A 23,080-nucleotide genomic window follows, 5' to 3' on the forward strand; every position below is an offset into this window, starting at 1 on the left:
ATGTCATTTTTTCAGAACAAAGCCCTTGACTTTTGTCTGGATAAAGCATGCCAAGCAAGTTGCAAGGAACTTAAAGTCTGGATAAAATCTTGGCAGGTGGTTTTTGCTGAAAGATTTGAGGTGATCATGTTATGATCTGCAGCAATCCCATTATGACTAAATGCCCATTATAACATATGCTCAATTTAAAAAGTTGTGTGTCTATTTGTATTGCCAAGCATTTTAAAGAAATGTTTCTGTAAGACTCCATGTGTAAAATTCCTGATGAAATCAAGAGTTTTCTAAGAAGCATCCACTCCCAAAGGATGAAAAAGCAACAGAAGGACTCCTCAGACAGTGAATCTGTCACTGCTTAGATAGCATAGGAAAAATATTTATTTTGCCAAAGCCCAAGAAAAAATAAATGAAACAATGAAGAAAATGAAACCGATGGAACTAACACCAACAGCTATGAATGTTCAATTAACAGAAAAATACGTAAATGAATAAAATCTAAACTGGGGAGATATGAGTGGTTTGTGAAAATCATTGCTATGACAAAAAGTCTACTCAACTATATGGGCAATGGCTGTCAGGGTTTTGGTTTGGAAATTAAGAAGCTTTCTGATACCCTAGCTGTCACTTTTTTGAAAATCTGAACTGCATATAAGAAGTAACCAAATGTAATAGTCTTGAGAAATATCAGATTATTTTATGCAGCCAAATAGATTAGGAAACATGAAATTTTCTATTTTGGGTTGACATACCTCATTAGAACTGAAAGAAGGTGAGGCAGCAGAAAGCCTTCTCATGTAGCCTGTAGCATTTTAAAATACTCTATCATGGATACAAGTAGCAATATAAACATTGGTATCAGAAGGGGAGTTGGGGTCTCCCTAGTTTTCCAAGACAATGTTCTTCTCCAGTCAATTCAGGGCAACAAAAACCACTCAAGGCAAAGGAAACTGCAGTAAAAGTCTAAATACCCCACTCCCATCTCCTCCCTTGCTAAGTTATCTCCTGTTCAGTATTGATACTAAACTAAAGTTTTACGAAAGTTCAATTGATTTTTTAATATTTTATGAAATATCCTTTCCATAGGTCTTTAAAATGTTATTAGGTTGAACTCTCTCTCACTTCTGACCTTTCACAGACATTGCACCTTACATTGATTTTTCAGGTCTTTGATACTGGCTGAGCTACAATAGTTCCAGCAAATAGAGGAGCAGGTGGAATCAAATGCCATTGCATTAAAGAACTGGGAAAAAATATTTAAGTTTGATTACCAACAATTCAGCTTTCCTATCTCCTCTCCCCAGCACACAAGACCTTCAGAGATAAGTCACCAAGTAAATGCTTTTTCTCATATTCACTCCAGATTCAGCAGCCTTAACATGCTTCCAACCCCTTTTATCAACCACTCTTGGCATTAGAAACATCTATTAAAATAAATACCTGAGCTGAGCCATTAGGCAATACTAAATATTCTCGTTCTTATCTAAATGATTTCCTTTCAGCTGGCTCATCAGGCTCCAGAGGGAGCAGCAGGGGATCATTTGTAAATAATTATGTTGCACCAGTGATAAATTAAATCCACTAGAATCAATAGCATCTAGATTTTTAAAAGGATATAGCCAAGACACTATCAATTAAAACAAATCCTGACTCAGTAGTTTCAGTTTTCATGTCAGGGTCTTACTTAAGCCAGCCTCCTAGAAGACAGCGTAGGATATTTTTATATCCAATTTAGACAGTTGGTTGATGGGTACAAATACTTCACCTATTAATTCCTGGCTCTTTTTATGTCAGACATGAGGTATAGTGTTGGTGCTTACTGTCCACAAATAAGAGTCCAGTGCCACCTGAGCTCTTGGAAGATATCTGGGACACACACAAAGTGGTGGGAATCTCTCAAATGACCATTAGATCTGTGCCCTGGCAGGAGACACTTGTGCATCTAAAGGGCATTAATTGCTTATATGTAGACCACTGATTCAAGCTGCTCATGCCATCCTAGAATTGAATCTCAAGTAGATCCAAGGAAAGTGAGTAACTCGGCTTAGGAGTGAGTAACTCAGACGCAGCCATCTAAATCTTTTGTACCTAAATTCAGCATTTTTTTTTCTACTGGAAAAATTCTCCATCTAAAGTTGTTTTAGCAGTACTGCAGTCTTGGTAGTACTTGGATTAAAGAATGTACAGAATTTATACAGAAAACTTCCAGTATCATTCATAGCACATGATGTAGAACATCACCAAGAGCAATATATCTGGTGATCCAAGCTGGTATTTGGGTTTTTTTTTTTCATATCTCAAAGAGACACATACTAACCATGTCAATGAAAGCACTAATGGCAGATTTGCAGATATGTTTGTGATTTGTTTCTTGGTTAATAAGGGACTGGGTTTGTTTTTTGAAAGGAGATGCATTTTATATAGACTTTTGATCTAGCAGCCATACCTTAGAAACAGCCTTCAATTATAAATTCAGGCAGAAGTGGTGTCCTGTTGCTTTCATTATCTAATTTCAACTGTTGCTTTATGGCTGAGAAATTTTCCAAGGGTGAGAAAGTAGATTAGAGTTGCATTACCTTCAGTTTAGCCTTCAGGACACCTGAAGAGTGACCAAGTCACAAGTAATACCTGCTTAGTGTTCTGCCAATACATTTTGGGAACCCAGGTGGAAGCATACCAGCAGGATTGGCATGAAGTGCACACTGTGATAGCAGTAATCCTTCTATTTACATTTCCAGATCCCTCATTCTACCCAGTCATGTTAACAGAGGTGAAGAACACAGCTTTTAATCTTTTAGCTTGTGTGGCACTCTAGTATAAGTAAACAAGCAGCTAAAACCTCCAAGGTTGAATTAATCATATATTTTGAGGCTCTTCACAGGCTCAGTTCAGGCTGTTTCCAGGAGCATGAGATTATTTTGACAATATAATCTCTTAAAGGATAAAGGTCATCAGCACTTGCTTCTTTCAAGAGGAATTTTACTTCAGGGAGAACTTCAGATTCAGGTCCATTATAACTACCATGAATATAGAATTTGAATAACATGGTGTCAATAGGATTTTCCCTGTAACACTGTTCACCAACCCCAGCCAGGGAAATACCTTGCAAAGCAAACCTGGTCACTGAAGCCTAGCAGCTGCACATAGCTTCTTAGCCTATGGATTTTAACATGCTTTAGTTTGAGAGATGACATTGTAAAGACATCAGCTGAGAGGAGCAGTTCCAACTGCATTTTAAAACTTCATTTTGAATTTCCTGATTCTTAAAAATCTTACTATAACCATAGAAAAAAATAGCTTGGAAGGGACCTTACAAGGTCATTTGGTCCTATTCCCTGCTCATAGCAGAGACAGCATCAAAAATAGATAAGATTTATCAAGGTCAGTCCTCCAGAATATTTAATAATATCAGGACTGAGTTTTTCCAACAGAACATGTACTTCAGTACATAACAAGAATAGATCAGAAATGAATTCATGTCTACTCTAGGTCACCTATTGTAAAATGTATTTGACCTGTTTCAGTTTATATATTTGACTAGAATACTTAATGATATATTGGACTGTGCTCACAAGTGTCTCTTTGACATGACAATAAAGGAAGCCTAGTTCATGTGTAGCCATCTCCAGTTAGTCAAATGGATACCACCCCAAGAAAAAATTGCAACCATTAAGTTACATCAGCAGCAGTTACATCATCTGTGTACAAAGCAGAAACCTAGAAGACAAAATGACACCACCAGCATATTTTTATAGCATATTTCTATAGTATATTTCTAGCAACTGTTTCCCCAAGGAATTGTTTCAACATGCCAAGTCTATGGGAATCTTTTCAAATTCAGCTTTGACTATGTGTTTCTTACAATGCTAAATACACTGTTGCTCACTTAAGTACAGTGACCTGAATCATTAGTGTTTGGTTTCACATTTATTAAATAGTAAAAAGTCCATAACACACTCCTGGAGTTTCTTACACTTCTTATTGAGCCCTGTACAGATGGACTCAATGTAGCCAAATATTTAATTTAAAAAGAAAGAAAAAAAAAGACAAAAAACCATTAAAAAATCCCAAAACAACCACACAAATGTCCATATATATAGTTTGTTTCTAGGAGTATATATCACTTCCAGAACATCCAGTGGCATAGCATACTGTAATGGCATTAAGCTAAAACCTATTGGAGCTGAATTCACTGAGCTTCATTCAGGATTGAACTCTTTGTAAATCAGCTTACCAAACAGACTACAATTAAAGCACATGCATGTTACTGCAGCTTTCAGGAGGAAGGAGTTATTAAATCAAATGGGGTTTTAAAATTTCTTTTATTAAATAAATGGTTTTTGTATTTCATGTAGCAACAACAACAAAACCACAGGATTCCCCTCAAAAATGTGTTTTGATGTGTTTAGGAAAAGATAAAGGGACTTTAGAAAACCTGGTGTGATGAACTCCATGGGACACACTGCTTTTAATATAACACACCCACTCAGCAGACAGGCACCAGCAAATCTACAGTCCCATTGAATCTCATTTATTTCTTAGTTTGGGCAGTTTCTAAGAACTGTAATTCTGTTCAAATTCAGTGCAGAGTGGAACTGACTCAAAATCAAGCAGAGCTACTGTCCATATGCTTAAGCACCAATTGCATGAAGAGAAAGGTGATGGATGCCTGCTGCCAGCTGGGGTTAAACCATGACAGTGCCTCACTCTCATGCTATCAGAATAAAATGAAACCAATTCCATGTATTGCCTTGTACTTCCATTTAAAAGCCCTCACACAATCAGCAAAATCCCTTTAAGGGCTGAATCTCCACATAAGTACCATCCAAAATGATCAATTTCAACACAATCCATAACAGCAAAATGTAAAGATGACCTTGAATCACCATATTTTACTTCTTAGAAATTCTCAAGGCAATTATAACACATATTTTGACAAAATGCGATCTTTAGAGCAGATGTGGAAAGTAAATTTTCTCTGCTCTCTTTGTGTGTTTTGTTCCAGATTTTGAAAATGAAAGATAGTAAAATATAGTCAACTTCCTCAAGTGTCACTATGATTTAAACATTAAGCACACTTGTCTGAATAAAACAACTGGTAAGTACTTGCCCTTAGAGGTTTGTTAATAGGTGCTGGCATCCCTTAGCAAGGGTGTTGTAGGATGGTTTGCACAGTCATTTTCCCCCCAACTTCCATCAAAAAAAAAAAAAAAAAAGGAAAAGGAAATATCTAATCTTTTTATATAGTAAAAATAACCCATGTTTGAGCTTTTGTTTGCACGGAGGCAAAGTATATTAGGGAAAAGGGTAGAAGTGAGTATTCCTTTCTGGTTTTCTAATAATTTGAGGCAGTTGCTTTCCTCAGTTCCCTTTGAATTAATTTCATTACTAATCGAAACTGAAGTCTTCTGGTATTTAAACTTGTATCAGTTTAAGCTGCCAATACATGGCATCATTCAGAAAAGAGTCCTGAGGGTACTGTTGTATAATTCACTTTCATGACATCAGAAATATTTCATTTAGGGAGTACCTATCTCTCCTATAAGCTACTGGAAATATCATTGGCTTTTCAAGTGGCAATTTTGGAAATTACTGTAATCAGGATGCCTTAACATGAAATCATGGAATGAATGTATGTGAACACTGTTAGTCGGTGTCACTCAGGACAATTTGTTTGATTAGTTCCAAGTATTTAATGGAAATAATTTATTTCTGTCCACACTTTGCAGCTATGTACATATCAATTGTAGGCTCTGTCACAGACTGGTGAACATAATCAAATCTAATAATAATGGACAGGGTATTCATTATTGTTCAAAATAGCTGATCCTCTATCAGTGCTAGATCTCACCTCTAGCTCAACTTCAAGGACCTTCTGAATGAAAGTTGATGCAGCATAATTTGTAACCCATCTGAGCACTGTGAGTTGCAAATAGTAAGAATATAAAATATTCATTTCCCTATCATGTGGGGTTTTTTTAAGAATCCGAAGAATACTTATTTTGCCACAGAAAATAAAACACTAGGTCACTTTTAGTGTTTCTTGCTTCAAAAATAGCAGGTGGCTGATAGAAAACTTCACTGAGTTCCGTTTCTGCTCATCCATCTGCAGCTCACAATCTATTGTATGGTTTTATTTATTGGCATTGTATGTCAATGTCAAATGTGTTTTCAGGCTATTTAAGCTTTTATTATACTATGCTTCTATAGGATTAAAAAACAATATTTGTTTCAACAATGTCTATATGATTAGTTGATGTGTCAGCAGTAATACTGAGCAGCTTCTCTGTATGTCCCTAGGCTGCAACAGATGTTTTTGTCTTCTGCTTTCTTTTAGTGTTTGTCTAGAAAAAATTGAATATTACAAACATTGAAGTGTCACTGCTCATGTCTTCATTGTAACAAAACAGTGTCTCAGCATTTCAGCTTCAGGCCTTCAGTTGGTCTTAAAAAGACATGGTAAATTTATGTGGGTTTTGTTTATTGGAATTTTTTTTATTTAATTACTTAAAAAAACAAAGATTACAAAGATGGACACATTCTATTAATCTACTGTTAGAACAGAATAGTACAGTTGGAAGGGACATAAAATGATCTAGTCTCATGGCCTGACCAATTTAAATTAAATCATGTTGTTCAGGGTGATGTTCAAATGCCTCTTAAACACTGGCAGACTTAGGGCATTGACCACCTGTAGGAAGCCTGTTCCAGTGTGTGACTATCCTCTTAGTACAGAAGTGTTTCCTGATGTTCAGTCTATACTGTTTTCAATGTATGCACACACAATTAGTACTATAAGGGCTTCTAAATGTATGCAGTATATACCCAGTGGGTAAAAGCTTTTTGAGAGAGAAAGGTTCAACTTTGTCCCTTCATTTCATTTAAAGAAGGAGTCAGGGAAGATCCTATTTCTATCCAAATCAATAACAAAAGGAAAGTTTCTAAGGAATTTGAAAGCTTTCTTTAGTATTTTTGGGGATACACATGAAAAAAAAATAGAGATCCAAACCACATAGATGTGCTCTCTTGGGTCTCTCTTAGATTTGATTTGTTTTCTCTGGGTCAGATGTATTTAATAACTAACAGCCTAAGTCCTTCAAGTCAAAACCCCACATGTTCACATGCCTGTGAATAAAGGGCACACGTAAGGGCATGATTATCTGTCTTAGGTTTAAAGACACAAGTGCATATTTAAGCATCCAAAATAATTCTACACAACAGTAGCATTTATTATTCAAGGTATTGATTTTAATGAGATACAAAAGTCTTAGTTTCTCTGCAAATCAGGACACATTCAGGTGCTGGGGTTATTAGCCAACACTTTCAAAATTGACTGTCTAAATTTAGGAACAGAAATCAATATTTAACCATCAGCATCAGCAGTTCATTTTATTCAGAGGTATTAACAACTTGTGATTGCTAGAAACTTTATTTCTTTGTATTTATAGGCCACATATTTTTCAGAAACTACTGAAAAGTTACCATGATTTGATTTTGTATGTCCAAATTCTGTGGTGTGTTCAAGTGCCAGATTTCTCAAGAAAAAGACTTAGCTATTTCTAATCAGACATATCAAAGCTTTACTGGGTTCGGTATCCAAAATCTGTAATATTTTCTTAAAATCTTGGGTCCTTGAAGTAAAGGTTTAAAATATTCTAGCATTACAGTTGTGATGCTTTTCCCCGGTTTTATGAATGGTGATTTTGCATTGTACCCACTAAAAATGTGTTTTAGAGAAGCAACTGTGAGGTGAGCTCAGCCAAGTCGGGGTCAAGGATGATGGCCCCGCAGCATCATCCCACAGCACCCAGGCAGAAGAGCTGAGAGGAAAGAGGGATGGTGTCACAGGCCAGTGGCAGCTGGAAAAGCCTGCAGCTATGGAGGAGTCCAAGATTATGCCATGGAAGGATGTGGTGGGGATGGGACATGGCAGGGATGAGACATAGCAAGGATTGGACATGGCCAGGAACAGGTATCACTGCAATATGGTGTGGGCAGGGACAGCAGCCAGATCCCAGGTTTTCCTGAACCATATCAGGGCTTCCCTTAAGACAGACACCAAACCCTGGGTAGGGAGGTTGTAGGATTTGTTGATGCCCTCTGGAACCTGTGAGAATCTTCATTTCACTCCAGATATTGCACAGTCAGCAGATGGAACAATATACCTCCATGGGGCAATGCTGCTCCGTTGTAGATGGCTATCTTCAGAGCAGAAAGTTACCCAGATAAATCAAGAATCTTGTATAAATCTTTTAGATACATAAATAATGAGGCATTAATCCCTTCCCCTATTTAGTTTTACTGAAAGAAGGGGGTTAGCAGGATCATAATCATAGACTCATAGAATCGATTGGAAAAGACTTCCGAGATCATCAAGTCCAACCCTTGGTCCAACTCTAGTCCATTTACTAGATCATGGCACTCAGCGCCACGTCCAATCTGCGTTTAAAACTCTCTAGGGATGGTGAATCCACCACCTCTCTGGGCAGCCCATTCCAATGCCTGATTACTCTCTCTGGAAAGAATTTTTTTCTGATATCCAACTTAAATTTCCCCTGGCAGAGCTTAAGCCCGTGCCCCCTTGTCCTATTGCTGAGTGCCTGGGAGAAGAGACCAGCCCCCACCTGGCTATAACTTCCCTTCAGGTAGTTATAGACAGTGATGAGGTCACCTCTGAGCCTCCTCTTCTCCAGGCTAAACAACCCCAGCTCCCTCAACCTCTCCCCATAGGACTTGTGCTCCAGTCCCTTCACCAGCCTTGTTGCTCTTCTCTGGAATCGCTCCAGCCCCTCAATATCCTTTCTGAACTGAGGGGCCCAGAACTGAACACAGTACTCAAGGTGTGGCCTCACCAACGCAGAGTACAGGGGAAGGATCACTTCCCTGGTCCTGCTGGCCACGCTATTTTTGATATAGGACAGGATCCCATTGGCCTTCTTGGCCATCTGGGCACACTGTTGGCTCATGTTGAGCTTCCTGTCAATTAGTACTCCAAGGTCCCTTTCCACTTGGGTGCTTTCCAGCCACTCTGTGCCCAGCCTGTAGTGCTGCAGGGGGTTGTTGTGGCCAAAGTGCAGGACCCGGCACTTGGCCTTGTTGAACTTCATCCCATTGGAATCAGCCCATCTTTAAAGTCTATCCAGATCCCTCTGCAGAGCCCTCCTGCCTTCCAGCAGGTTGACACTCCCTCCCAACTTGGTGTCATCAGCAAATTTGCTGATGATGGACTCAATCCCCTCATCTAAATCATAAATAAAGATGTTAAACAGGACTGGACCCAATACAGACCCCTGGGGAACACCACTGGTGACCGACCGCCAGCTGGATGCAGCTCCGTTCACCAGCACTCTCTGGGCCCGGCCCTCCAGCCAGCTCTTAATCCAGGAGAGGGTACACTTGTCCAAGCCATGGGCTACCAGCTTTTCCAGGAGTATATTATGGGAGACAGTGTCAAAGGCCTTGCTGAAGTCCAGATAGACCACACCCACAGCCTTCCCCTCATCCACCAGGTGGGTCACCTGATCATAAAAAGAGACCAGGTTAGTCAGACAGGACCTGCCCCTCCTAAACCCATGATGGCTGGATCTAATCCCTTGTCCACCCTGAAGGTGCTGTGTGATTGCACTCAGGATGAACTGCTCCATAACCCTGCCAGGCACGGAGGTCAGGCTGACAGGCCTGTAGTTGCCAGGGTCCTGCTTGCAGCCCTTTTGTGGATTGGGGTGACATTCGCCAACCTCCAATCATCTGGGACCTCCCCAGAGAGCCAGGACTGTTGGAAGATGATGGAGAGTGGTTTGGCAAGCTCTTCTGCCAGCTCCCTCATCACCCTGGGATGGATCCCATCTGGTCCCATAGACTTGTTAGGATCCAGCTGGCTCAGTAAGTCACTAACTATTTCCTCCTGGAATACAGGAGAGCTATTCAGCTCCGCTCCAGAGGCCAGTTGTCTTGAGGGCCACCTGTCTTACTGGTGAAAACTGAGGCAAAGTGAGTGTTAAGTACTTCAGCCTTCTCCTCATCTTCCTTAACTATATTTCCCTCCAAGTCCAACAGAGAATGGAGGTTTTCCTTGCCCCTCCTTTTGTTATTAATGTATTTATAAAAGGACTTTTTGTTATCCCTAACTGAAATAGCCAAATTTACTTCAAATTCCACTTTTCTTTCCCTAATTTTTATCCTGCATGACCTAGCTCTATCTGTAAATTCTTCATAAGTAACCAGCCCTTTTTTCCATAGTCTGTAAACTTTCTTTCTATCCCTGATTTCTTTCAGAATCTCCCTATTTAACCAAGCCGGCCGTCTTTCCCTCCGGCTGGCCTTTCGGCACACTGGGACAGCCTGTTGCTGTGCACTCAAAATTTCCTTCTTAAAACATGTCCATCCCTCCTGGACCCCCTTGCCTTTAAGGGTTGTTTCCCAGGGTATGGTCTGAATCAGTTTTCTGAATAGGCCAAAATCTGCTCTCTGGAAGTCCAAAGTAGAGGTTTTAATGGTGGCTCTCCTTACATCCCTGAGGACTGAAAATTCTATTATTTCATGGTCACTATGCCCCAGGCGGCCTCCAACCACTACATCATCTACCAGCCTCTCTCTGCTTGTAAACAGTAGGTCTAGCGGGACCTTACCCCTGGTAGGCTCATTTACCAGTTGATGAAGGAGAATAATATTGCATCTGAAAATTTTCTTACTGTCACCATGCATGACAGCAGCTACACCTTTGCTCAAATCTTAAAAAAAAAAAAAAACCAACAAAAAACAACCAAACAAAACAACAATCAAACATAAAAACCCACCCAACCCCCCCAAACAAACAAACAAAAAAGTTATTTCCCCATCAGAACTGGCTCAGATTATCGTTTTGGCCGTTACAAGAACAAGGCATGCTTAGCCTCCAAATTTGGGTTATTAATCCATAAGGTCTTTCTTTCTGAAAATCCTATGAAAACACAGAAAAATTTAGTGTTTTGTGAATGTAGACAGGAATGAAAATCTAGAATTCAGATGAAATAAAGTTACATAAATGAGCATGAGGAAAAAAAGATTATAATTCATCACATACTTGTAATTCAACTGATTTTTGCAGTACCAGAATTTGTGAAGAGAAGGAAAAAAATGCCTGTTCATTTCAATTGTGCAAACCTTCTCAGATATGAACTTTGAAGTGTTAGGCCTCATACTGTTATGCATGCTCACTATCTCAGCACCAGAGACACCTAGTAAATGAATGAAGCTTTTAAAAATGAGTATTGGGATGCCTGGTAAAAACTACCTGCTCTAGCTTCTTCTTTGATGTTAGAACAGCTATGGTGTTGGGAGATAGTGAACACATAGCTCAAGAAAGAAGAGGCAACTTGCTGTAACACTTGGCTAGCCCATGATCTAAACAATCAGATTTCCCTTTGAGTAGCAATGCTCAGGTCTGATGAACTGCTATGTAAGGTGTCAAATTTGTCGCTGGGAAACTTTAGGGTTACACTAAAGGTCAGTTTGACCTGTAGGACTTTTCCAGCACCTGAGATTATAGTGATCAGCATTTCTATTATTAGTTGATTTTATCAGCACTGAAAGCACTATGGGTAATGTAGCCACAAGGCTGATACAGACAATAAGAAAAGAAACTTCACAATTAATGAACTAATTTAATGAAGGCTCTGAAAATAAACAGTGTTGCCAGTTTAAAAGGCAGGGAGAAGAGATTGCAAAGGGTCATTGCAGTCCTCTGCACTTTGTTTATCTCCTTGATTACTTATTTAATATATTAATTAACACAGATTACTTACTGAACTGCCTACATTCATATCTAATAGCAATATTTCATGCAAACTTATTCTGCATTTCATGTTTCGTATCATGACCTCAAATCTACCTATGTATATAAGAAGTGCAGCTGGCACTTAGAGCCCTACCACACTCCTGGTGGTCCAGCACTATCAGGAGATGTATGTTGTGGGGTGATAGCACTGATAAACTCTTGATGAATTGAGGGAAAATGCCTTAGCACCCTGGAGGGGTGTTCCCAGAACCACTGTCAGAGGACAAAGACATCCCAGTGGCTTTCTAAAAGTGCTAAAGCCAGACTGATAAGATTAACAAAGGGTGGAGTGTTGTGGAAATGACATGGCCCTCCTTTTCGAAATCTTCTGGAACAAAAGGAGCCCCTCAGGTCTATGTCATGGTCATCTGTCTATCTGTCTATATGTCTATCAAAACTAATTATTGACTAAAGCTACTCAAACCACCTAAGAGAAAAAAAAAGATATAAAAGCAATTGGGTGTGAGAAATGCCATCGTCTCTGTGAGGGTAGCTGAAAGCAGCTACCCTGTCTGCTTCCACCTCTTTGGACAATGTAAGGGTGAGAAAACCATGTACTTTCTATACTCTATATTTTATATCTTATACTTTACTCTCTTACAACATCTATACCTTATATCGTACCTTATATTCTTATAATATGCTTTCACTTTTACCTCACAGCTACTCTGATGCAAATTTCACTGGGATATGTCTTTACTCTAAAGGCACTTTGTTTACTAACGGTGTTTTGCTGCTTCAATACTAATAACAATAACTTGCCTTACACTTCACAACTTACTAGGTATATATCTTACTTTATATGAGTTGTTGTGTTCCTTTACGGTGTGTAGTTCTTTTTTATGTATGTTAATAGGAAACAGCTATATTCTTTCCTTTTGCTTTGTGTTACAGAGAAGGTGGTGTGCAGGTCATTTTGTTGCTCTGTGTTACTGAGGGGGGTTCTAGATTTTTGGTTTAGGTTGTTGTGTTTCTGGTTAGTAGTTTTCTGTTGTTAGTTAAGTCTGTCGTGGGGGGTACACTGCTGTATTGAAACTTAAGTTTTGTGTGCTTGTCTCTGTAGAATGTGTTTTGTGCTGGTGTGGGGGTTTTTGGTCATCAATTAAATACAATCATGCAGCTAAACATTATCACTGACAACGCAAACCCCACAATAACTGTCACATACTTGCATTAATAAAAGTTTTTTCGGCAGCTGCTGTGGAGAAAGTCCTTTTCTTGCTCTTAAGTGTGGTCCTGACAGCAGAGTGTCCAAGACCCTTCTAATCTGTGTGCTGTTCATTGTTACACAGGCAGGGTTGGGTTCATAAGACTTCCATGTTCTAGGACGCTTATAGCTAATATCTTCATAGAGAAAGTTCCCCCTGGCTATTAAGTGTGATCTCATAGCAGAGGTCAAAGACCCTTCTAACCTGTATGCTGTCCATTGTTTGACAGACAGTGTTAGGTTCATATCTGGAGAGGCTTATAGCTGATAAGTTCTCCCTGGCTAAAGTATGGTCCTTACAGGAAGGTCAAAAACCTTTCCAGCCTGTGTTCTGTCCATGGTTAAACAGCCAGTGCTGGGTTCATAAAGCTTTGATTGTTCTGAGGACCCTTATAGCTAATAACTTTATATTAATACAGGTGGGATAAGAAATCTTTGTGGGATAAGAAATCTTTGTGTTTCTGCCCCTCCTTTTCATGTGACACGTGTCTTTCAAAGACAAGAACCTTCAGTCAAGTTGTTAAGCAATAATTCTGAATGAAAGAAGTTCACAACAGTCTGAGTTTAAAGATGTTGAGCATCCATGAACATAGAGTAGATAAAGTAGATAAAAGAAGGCTGCTGGTGACCAAAGAGCTCTGGTTTTCAGGATACAAGAGAGATTTGAATGTAAGTGATGCGTTCCACATGAGTACCGTAGCCCTGACCCTGAGCAAGTTTCACATTTGTAGTAGCAGAACAGATGGGCAAGGCCAGAAAAAGATGGCAGTGAGCAGCAAGATCTGGAGACCACTTTTTCTTGAAAGAGGCAGGAGGAGGAAGAGCACTTTGGGACTGGTGACTGGGAAGCAAAAAAAGAGTTTAAGGAGCTTTGGGTTGTATGATTAGGGATGCTCTTTAAGTGCTGGCTTAGGACCTTGGATGTGTTTGTAAGTGCTGCCTGGCCCAGATGAGGCTGCTTTGACGATTTGCTGTGTGCCTGCTGTTTAGAGGATGGTTAGCAGTGTGCAAGTGGGATTGAGATAGCACATTTTTTGGTCCTGATGAGGAAGCAACCCTCGCCCAGACCCAGATGAGATTTGCAGGTAGTGGCTCAGTAACTAAAGAAATGCAGTGTACAGCAGGGTTTGCTCTTAGGATCTATACTGCAGTGAGCACAGAGAGCAGCATATCCCTTTGTTTCTTGTTTAGTTGTTTTCTCTCATATTCTTGAGCATTTCTAACATACTCCTAACTAGTTTCATTAAAATAAAAGGAAGTGTGATTTAAATGGTTATTTAAAGGAGAAACTAAACTAATATAAGCTACCAAAAAAATGCAGTTCCCTAGCATACGTGAACAGGTATGATCTGCCTAAGAGACAAGTCTATTCTCTTGAGGTGAGAAGAGTTGAAGTGAAGCAACATACAGAACAAAGGTTCCTCAATGAAACTTATGGAGTGGTCAGACCTTTCTCATCTCAGCAGTGTCACCCTTTATGCCGACATCTTTCCATGGGAGTGCAATTTTAGCAGATCCCATGAGATTCCCATGTGTACTTGAGGTGCACAAAATGGTCCATTGCCCATGGTCCATATTGTTAACATAATGCAAAGAGGGGAAGGGAGGTGTCCTGGAGGCTTCATCTGGGGTGACATGATCTTACTGAAATATTTCGCTGAAATATTGCCTGCCCCAGACATGGAATCAAAGACACAGACAAGCACCCATCATCTCTATGAGTAAATGAATGAGATCATAGAATCATCGAACCACAGAACATGCTGAGTTGGAAGTGATGCACAAGGATCATTGAGTTCAACCCTCATACCTGCACAGGACCACCCCCAAGAGTCACACCACGTGCCTCAGAGTATCATCCAAACACTTCTTGAACTCTGTCAGGCTTGGTTCTGTAACCACTTGCCTGGAGAGCCTGTTCCAGTGCCCAACCACCCTCTGAGTGAAGAATCCTTTTCTAATATTCAACCTAAACCTTCCCTGACACAACTTTAGGCCATTCCCTTGGGTCACTGGTCACCACAGAGAAGAGATCAGTGCCTGCCCCTCCTCTTCCCCTCATGAGGGAGTTGTAACTGCAATGAACTCTGCCCTCAGTCTCCTCTTCTCCAGGCTGGACACACCAAGTGACCTCAGCCACTCCTTAGGTTCTTCACCATCATCGTTGCCCTCCTTTGACACCCTCCAGTAGCTTAATATCTTTCTTATATTGTGGTGCCCAAAACTGTACACAATATTCAGAGCGAGGCCATCCCAGAGCAGAGCAGAGTGGGACAGTGTCCTCCCTTGACCAGCTGTCAATGCTGTGCCTGATGCCCCCCAGGACATGGTTGGCCCTCCTGGGTGCCAGGGCACTGCTGACTCATATTCAACTTGCCATTGATCAGGACCCCCAGGTCAGATCATATACATTTTGGGAACTGGGAAAACTTGCACAAGAAGAATTAAATATGCTTTAATCATAATAGAGTCAGGCTGCTGGCATTAAAATTAACTAGGTCAGGAAGGAGTGCTTACAGTGGGAGCAGAGGAAAAGCTGTCAGTGTAAGAGCACCTCTTTCAGATTTATGTGATCTATAGGCTGGTTATGGCTAATGCTCAGTGCACCTCTGAGAAACATGGTACAATAATTGCAGCACAAGCACAATAAATAAGAAAGGTGAATTAGTCTACTTTCAGTGCCACTCCAGTGGTTCATGCCAGTTTCAGTGACAGGGTGATGGCAGAATTTGTGAATGTTTCCACACCAGTACTGAAATCCAAAAAGCAAAAAGATGGAAGCACTAAAATGCTCAGTCCAAATGAGAATCTAGTGAGCATCACCCCTGTTTCATGTCAGAGAGGGTGGAACTAATTGATCTTTAAGGTCCCTTCCAACCCTAACCACTCTATGATTATATGATTCTATAAGAGGCATCTCAGACATATGATGGGGGAGGAAAACCAGATGGACACTATGTTATCGATGACCAACCTTAGGGAAAGGATATGGTAGTAAGGAAAAGCAGAGGAGCTGCCTGTGTGGGATGGATAATATTAAATGTAAAAGCATACAAATACTATGACAAGAGTGTCAAGGTACCTAAGAGAAATCTGAATGAGTTTTTTGTCATAATATCCTCCAGCACATGGATATTTAGCTTGAAGAGATGGAACTATATAAAAATGAGTCAAGCCAGAAAAGGGGTCAAAGGCATGAGAGGGGAAGAGAATAGTCCAAGAAAAGCAGAAAGACTGCAAGAAGCCTGAAGAAAATCTAAGACAGAGAATCAGAAATTGAGCAAAAATATCCTAATTGAAAAAGAAAAAGTAGTTCAAGAAATAGTTGAATAGTTCAATTGGAAAGAAACCATCAAGTTAGTTGGTATTTAAGAAATAGGAATTTGGTTCAAATAAAGAGAACTGAAAAGCCCCCAAAACATGGTAGGTCAAATGTAAAGCAGAAATACTCATAATTTTAAAACAACTCAAATAAGCATTGTTCTCATTAATGTACTCCTTCCAGTATACTAAAATTCAGGATCATATCAGCTACAGCTGAATGATAGTAAAGGTGTAAAAGGAGCATGTAGGGACAACTAGGGAACAATAGGGAAGATCTTTAATTTCTTTGCACTGTTTTTTACTGTTGAAGGTGAGGGAAAGTTTTCGAGACCCGAAACTTTTGCAGCTGATTGACAAAAATAGTGAGATTAATTTGAAGTAAATATACAGAAGTCTCAGACCAAGCAGACAGAATAGGTTTCCATAAATCACTGGGGCCAGATGGTGTTAATCCATGAGTCTTGAAGAAGCTTGTACATGAAATTGCAGAAGTGTGGGCCAAAGTGTGTAATGTGCCATTGCAAACAGCCCTGTGCCGGAGGACTGGCAGTGCACCAGCTGCCACTGTGCCTCCTGGCTGCAGAGGAGCTCCAGAGGCAAAGGGAACTACTGGCCAGTGACTCACCTCTACATTGTGAAATGTAGCAGAGCTTATAACAATGAAAAAGATCACTGAACACATGAACAAGAGCTATTTTGGGAAAAAGTATATGGGCTCTGCATAAGGAAAGACTTGCACAGAAATCTCCAGACAAGATAGCATCGCCTGACACTGCTGTTGGAGACAGACACACAAAGGCATTTTCTATGTCCACTTTGGCAATGCCTGAAAAATTCACAGCTCCAGCTGCTCTGTCTGCATTGTACTATATTTTACATGCTACTCATTCCATGATAACCCTGCATTGCCTTTGCTTTTACATCAGAAACAGTTGTGAGGCTTATCCATACAAAACGTCTCTGCTGAGGCTTATTCCATGCTCAGACAAAACCTTAGTTCTGACTGCATTTGCATTATATGTCATCTCTAGATATGTCCTTTAATTTGCTTTGGCTAATAAATGGCTTCTGCAGAATAGCCTATCCCTAAAGATAAATTAGAGTTATGTGGCTTATAGCATTTAGCTCTAGAGGTTGTCACTTGTCTCCTTGTCAGATTCAACTTAGTTCTGTGCATGGTCCTTGGAGACCTCATCCTCTCCATATGGACTTGGAGGAATCAAGAGAAAAATGGCCTCTGTAGGTATACAGAAAATTCTTCTCTGCCCAAACCACTTATATGAAAGATTCAGCTTCCCAAGTCCCAGTCCTTCTGTATTTTACCTTGAACTTCATAGGAACTCATTAAACTCTGAAAAAATCCATTATGGTATGGTGTCTCTTTGCTCCAAATGGGAAATGTACATTGACAGGCAATGTCCTATCACATAATTTCTTAGTGGTTGTTATGTCAGCTATGAATTTGCAGAAATATACTTAATATCACTATATTAAGAAAGTAGTAATAATAAATTACATAAAGTAATTGCATAGCACATACATAACATTGACAATTTTTTAAGTAAATTAAGAATACTGCAGAGGAGCTATTCTCCAGCTATCTTGGATTAAAATGTTCACTGTTGGGTCTAATTTAAATTTTTATGATTAGATTATGATAACCATTGTGAACCCAGTATTAAAAGTATATAAAACTTATAGTCCATACAAGCACCAATTAATCTATCCTGAAATTCTCTGAGCAAGAAAATGTGTTTACCATAGAATATTTTATTAGCTCTTCATTTAAAAAAGATACTTCCCCACAGGAGAGAATTTTTCTCAGACTGGACTCTGAAGAATGCTGATGATGCCACAGACTCCTTATTAATTGGATTCATGGACTACACAGAAATGAATCTTGGTTATTATCTGTCAGCTTGGTCATGGAGACCCAAAAGCCTCAGCCTGAAGAAGCTATGGTCGTAGATTTCCCACTCCTGATTCCATCTCAATGACTAATTACCATTCACTTCCCACTGAGAAGGAAAAAAATGCCATTCTACTTTTATTTGCTAGCAATGCACCATATATTTAAGTAAATATTGATTTTCTAATCTCTAAGATAAAGTACCATAGAATGGCAATTTTGAAACTGTGGTAGTCCATAGAATACCACATGCTCCATTAACCTGTCCCTCCTCCCCTGTGCCACAGCTTATTGTCAGTCTAAATAGACCAGTTCCCAAATAACTGACTTTTTATTTTTATTCTGATTAACTCCAAAACCCACACACATTACATCTTGTCTACCTATCTTTTGTCATTCTTTGACATTGAGACAGACCTTTCCCCCTCTTGATATCGCCTTTTATGAAATTAAGTAGTAAATACATTGTGTGGGATCAACATCTTGTTCTCATCCATGTCCTGCCTACCTACGTCAGTATAAACACAATCATGGGTGTTGGTATGTGACTCTATTTACAGATAGACATACAACTGACCAGGAAAATCGTGTTGATAGCAAACAAACCCTTTTTCAAATATTGATATATTCCTTCAAAATTTAGCAAAAATATTACAGCTTGAGCATCCACACAGAAATTGTAGAATATCAAACATTTCCCCGAACAGGGATTTTGCAGTAACAACTTCATATGTCTGGGTCTAAGTATGGAACAAAATCGGTTACATGAAGAGGAAATGGAACACAAAATTAAATTGGGAAAGTCAATAATTAGACAACAGAAGTTCACTTCATTCCAGTGAGTTCCCCTGTCTCTGGCCCTATAATGTACTCTTTGACTGTATTTTCTCATCCTTGTTAAAAGGCCAAATTTTACAGATCCATTCCTCACAACTGAATGAATTTTTACCAGAACAAGTGAAATATTCTCAGTGCATGGCCATCACTTAAGTGAAAGAGGGTTTTTCATTTGTCCTTAGACTTTTGTTTCTTAATACATAATGCACAGAAGTCCTGTCCCCAACAGTCTTCAGACCACAGCGCTATCTGGCTCTATGTATATGTTCACACACACACATAGAGATTTTTTTACCACAGTCATAGATGGAATAGACTTCACTGTTCTCCACTTAAGCAACATTTTCTTCTGTCTTGACATTGCAAATCCTTTCACATTTACCAGCTGCACCATTAAGGTGCTTCCTTGAGCAATGTGTGGTGCTGAAGTGGGTTGGTCACTGGATGGGCTCACAACAAACCCAGTCCCCACCAAAACCAAGGGCTTCCACTGTGACCATGGTAGGGTTATTCAGTGGGTCAAGGGCTCCATGTCTCTTTGCTCGGCTATGAAAAAGTTGTTTGAACCAGGATCCTATTCAGGAACTATGGGCTACCTCTGGTTTTCTGCAGGGAGTCAGAAAGTGAAAAATCTGAACCTGCAGTCTTTGGGCTGATTTTTAAACCCTCCCAGCCCAGACATAGGTGTGGTTGGAAGTAGAAAGATGAAAGTAAAGTCAACATTGGCAAATCAAAACCCGTTCTGTTTGATGAACAAATGTGAGGTATTAGTAGAAAGATGTTAAAACCTTATTAAAACATTAGCCAGTGGAAAAAAAAAATCATTTATCTATTTTGGTAGATAGTGCTACTAATTTAGCACTGACAGTATTGGTAGTACATGTGGGCAAAGTCCTTACAGTTTTATTGTCCTCTCAGAGTTAGGGACTACAGTTTTTTAGGGAAGCCCAGACTTATACATGAGATGACTACTACCTTCTTTGGACACAAGAAGTGATGAAGCTATCATGAGATGCAATTCCACGCACCAGGTAAGTGAAGATAATATGGGCATCGAAAGCCTAAAGCCAATATGGCAGAGTATGCATTTCTTCTTTCTAAAATCTGTAGTCATAATACAGTAAAAAGACCAATGGAATAAGCACATTCACTATGTGCTTCTGTTCTGATGATTAGCTGTCTGTTGCTTACAATGTCTATTTAGACAACAGTGATGTCATTTGATGTAGCTGTTATACTGCAGAATTTCAAATCCAGTAAGACAGAGAAGGTAGTTCAAGTTCATACATTCATAAATGACTCTGATAACCTATTCTGCTTTCTGAACAAGAGCAACTCACTTCACCAGAGAAATTTTAAAAAGCAGATGAGAATCAAGGTCCATATTCTACCACCACTAACAAGGACATGTAATATAATATTACTATGTCTTAATGTAGCTATATATCAGCTGAGTGGCAACTGCACTAAAGCACACAGGAGTTTTATTTTCTAATGATGCCATTGATTTTTTTTCATAGCAATACCAGTAGTAGTAGTTGTAAAAGGACAGAAGGACTCATTTTTGACCAGGGGTCAGACTAGGCCAGACATAAAACAACATGGGAAAGTCAAATCCTTGCCTGAAAGAGTTTTTATCTTAATTAAAGTAGAGAAAGATAAATGTAATATCAATGCAAGCATGTTATCGGCTGAATCAGTGCAAGTTCACTTTGCAGCAAGGTAGAAGCAGGAGGTTACAAGGACCAATCAAATCTCGTTGGCATGATGGGTGCTACCAGATGTCTACCATCATCCACATCTAAATCCATCTCAGTTCCTTTGTTATAGATACAGGCACAAACACACTCCTTGCTTTCAGCAAGAGCTAGGGAAGCAGCATGAACTCTACAGGGTCTTGAATAAACCCGTAGCTGGGCAAAACAGCACACTCTCAGCTTCTGTGATTGGCAATGTCAAACAAGTGGAAAAAATTACTTTTGCACTGGTTTGCACAGAAAAGGAAAGGATTGTAGCTTTCATAACTCTAACAATTTTTAGACTAAAAATTAAATTATGCAATACAAAGAAAATAATAAAAATACAGGTGGGGACCACCAGCTTGAAGAGCAGGTAGATGTCTGACCTTTGTAGAGTTTCAGTGATAAACTTTATATACTACAGGTACCACTGATCTCACTGTCACCGTATTAAGAGTTGTAATGCAGTAATCATATCCCAGCAGATAGGAGGCAAAGTGGCATCTGGGGTATAAGGAGTTTCTGAATATGTTCAGAATCTATTATACTGTCTGTGCCTGAGACTTGATCTTATTGAGTAGGAAAAATGTAGAGATACTTGGACAGGTGTGAGTGAGCAAAGACTGATCTGGTGACCTTCGCCATGCACCTGGAAAAGATATAGATAACCAATGTGAAAAGAAAGAAAGTCACAATGTCTACTGGAGGATTCTAACTTAGGTATTCATATAGGTATGTGAAACAACATGTCATTTCTCCTTTAGCTTGACAGCATGAGGCCCAGGGATTCATTTTTGTTCTCTGCAAGAGGTCTCACACCTCTTCTATCTTTCATGCCAAGGCCTCCTCGCTGCAAAATGTTGACAACTAGGCACTTTCAAACTATCTTGAACAGACAGTGTCTCCTGAAAAGGATATTAGAACACATCCACTATGCGTGTGTTTGTGTCATCCCTAACCATCAAGATCACAGGAGTTAAACCTTTGCTAGTGCTTCCCATAGTGTGTTGTAGGTACTTGCTAGAAATTTCCCAGTACAACTTGCTATATGTTTACTCCAGTAGAGTCCCACTCCCTTCTGCTCCTTGTGCCCATCCTGAGAGTCATGTCACCTCTGTAGTGTGCTCCCCCTCACAACTAGCTCTTTCAGCCCACATCAGCACAACCCATATTCAGCCTTGAATCTTCTCCATCACTCAGAGACTCTCTGAAGTTGTGAAGGAAGCAAGGAAAAGTATTACAGGGGTAGCACAGCACATCATGGTTTGTCACCCTATTTTATAATGAAAGGACAGTCCACATTTATCCAGAGCCTAAGACAAGGGCTTCTCATTATTAGGACATAACTAATTCTAAATAGTGAAGTAGTAGAAGACTTGAAGCTACTTGTGCCAGCTGTTCAACCACAGGGAAACATGGAGTTTTATGCATTCAGCTGATACCTACTAGCATACAGCTCACACATGCAACACTATACAACACAAAGTAGCTGCTCTGATTTAGTCTTATTCTTTAAGTACTTCAGTTACCACCACCATATTAGTAAGCCAAAAACCTTTAATAATCATACTGTTGAAATTAATGTATGTTCTTACATCAAACTCCCATATACAAATCAGTTTGAAAGGTGCTAGACTCCAATATGGGCTTTCTGATTAGGGATTTTTATTGCTGTAGACTGAGTGATAAATTATGTTTAAAGTGTAGCTAATTACTTCTTCTAACAATGATAGATGACAATATTCAATAGCTACACAGAAAAAAAAAAAAGCTAAGCAAAACCCTGTTTTGTTCTCAAGTAATTCAAATATAGAAGCTTGTCCTTCCATTACAACACATTTCTGGTGGTATTGAGGGTTGAGTTGTGGACATATGTGCTGCAGTGCTTCTACAGCTTTCATCAAAGTTGCATGGTATGCGAAACAAATAAAAATTATTTTTCCATACACTTTCTAGTTACCATATACATAACTGCACTACCTGCTCATAGTGACAGAAGTCTTTTCACAAACATTTCTTGATGTCCCTGGTGTTTTCTTTCATACATTTAAGAGGCTACCAAAATATTTTGCTTCCATTAATTTATTTTTAAATTTGTGCATTCATTCATTTCTTGTCTGTTTATTTGTGCTACGTTCTGTGTGCATTTCTCCTTCTGAGGTTGAATTGTTGTTGCGATTCATACTAAAGCAATTTGTTTCTCCCTGGCAGAAGAAAGGGAATAAGTTGAAGTATGTAATGCAAAGACAAAGATT

General features: G+C 39.4%; 1 long non-coding RNA gene across 2 annotated transcripts in view; it reads right to left on the reverse strand.

Moving 5' to 3' along the window:
• The window catches only part of LOC139679605 (uncharacterized), a 134,548-nt gene that overhangs the window by 18,200 nt on the left and 93,268 nt on the right, over window positions 1-23,080 (reverse strand). The window contains exon 3 of one of the 2 annotated variants that reach the window (XR_011699213.1): window positions 22,526-23,029. The exons of the other annotated variant lie outside the window; for it this stretch is intronic. This is a non-coding gene — a long non-coding RNA (uncharacterized lncRNA). Of the gene's footprint in view, window positions 1-22,525; window positions 23,030-23,080 lie in introns of those variants that run through there. 2 annotated transcript variants of the gene reach the window in all.

This window comes from Pithys albifrons, chromosome 1 (assembly GCF_047495875.1).
Source record: "Pithys albifrons albifrons isolate INPA30051 chromosome 1, PitAlb_v1, whole genome shotgun sequence".
Classification (NCBI taxonomy): Eukaryota; Metazoa; Chordata; class Aves; order Passeriformes; family Thamnophilidae; genus Pithys; species Pithys albifrons.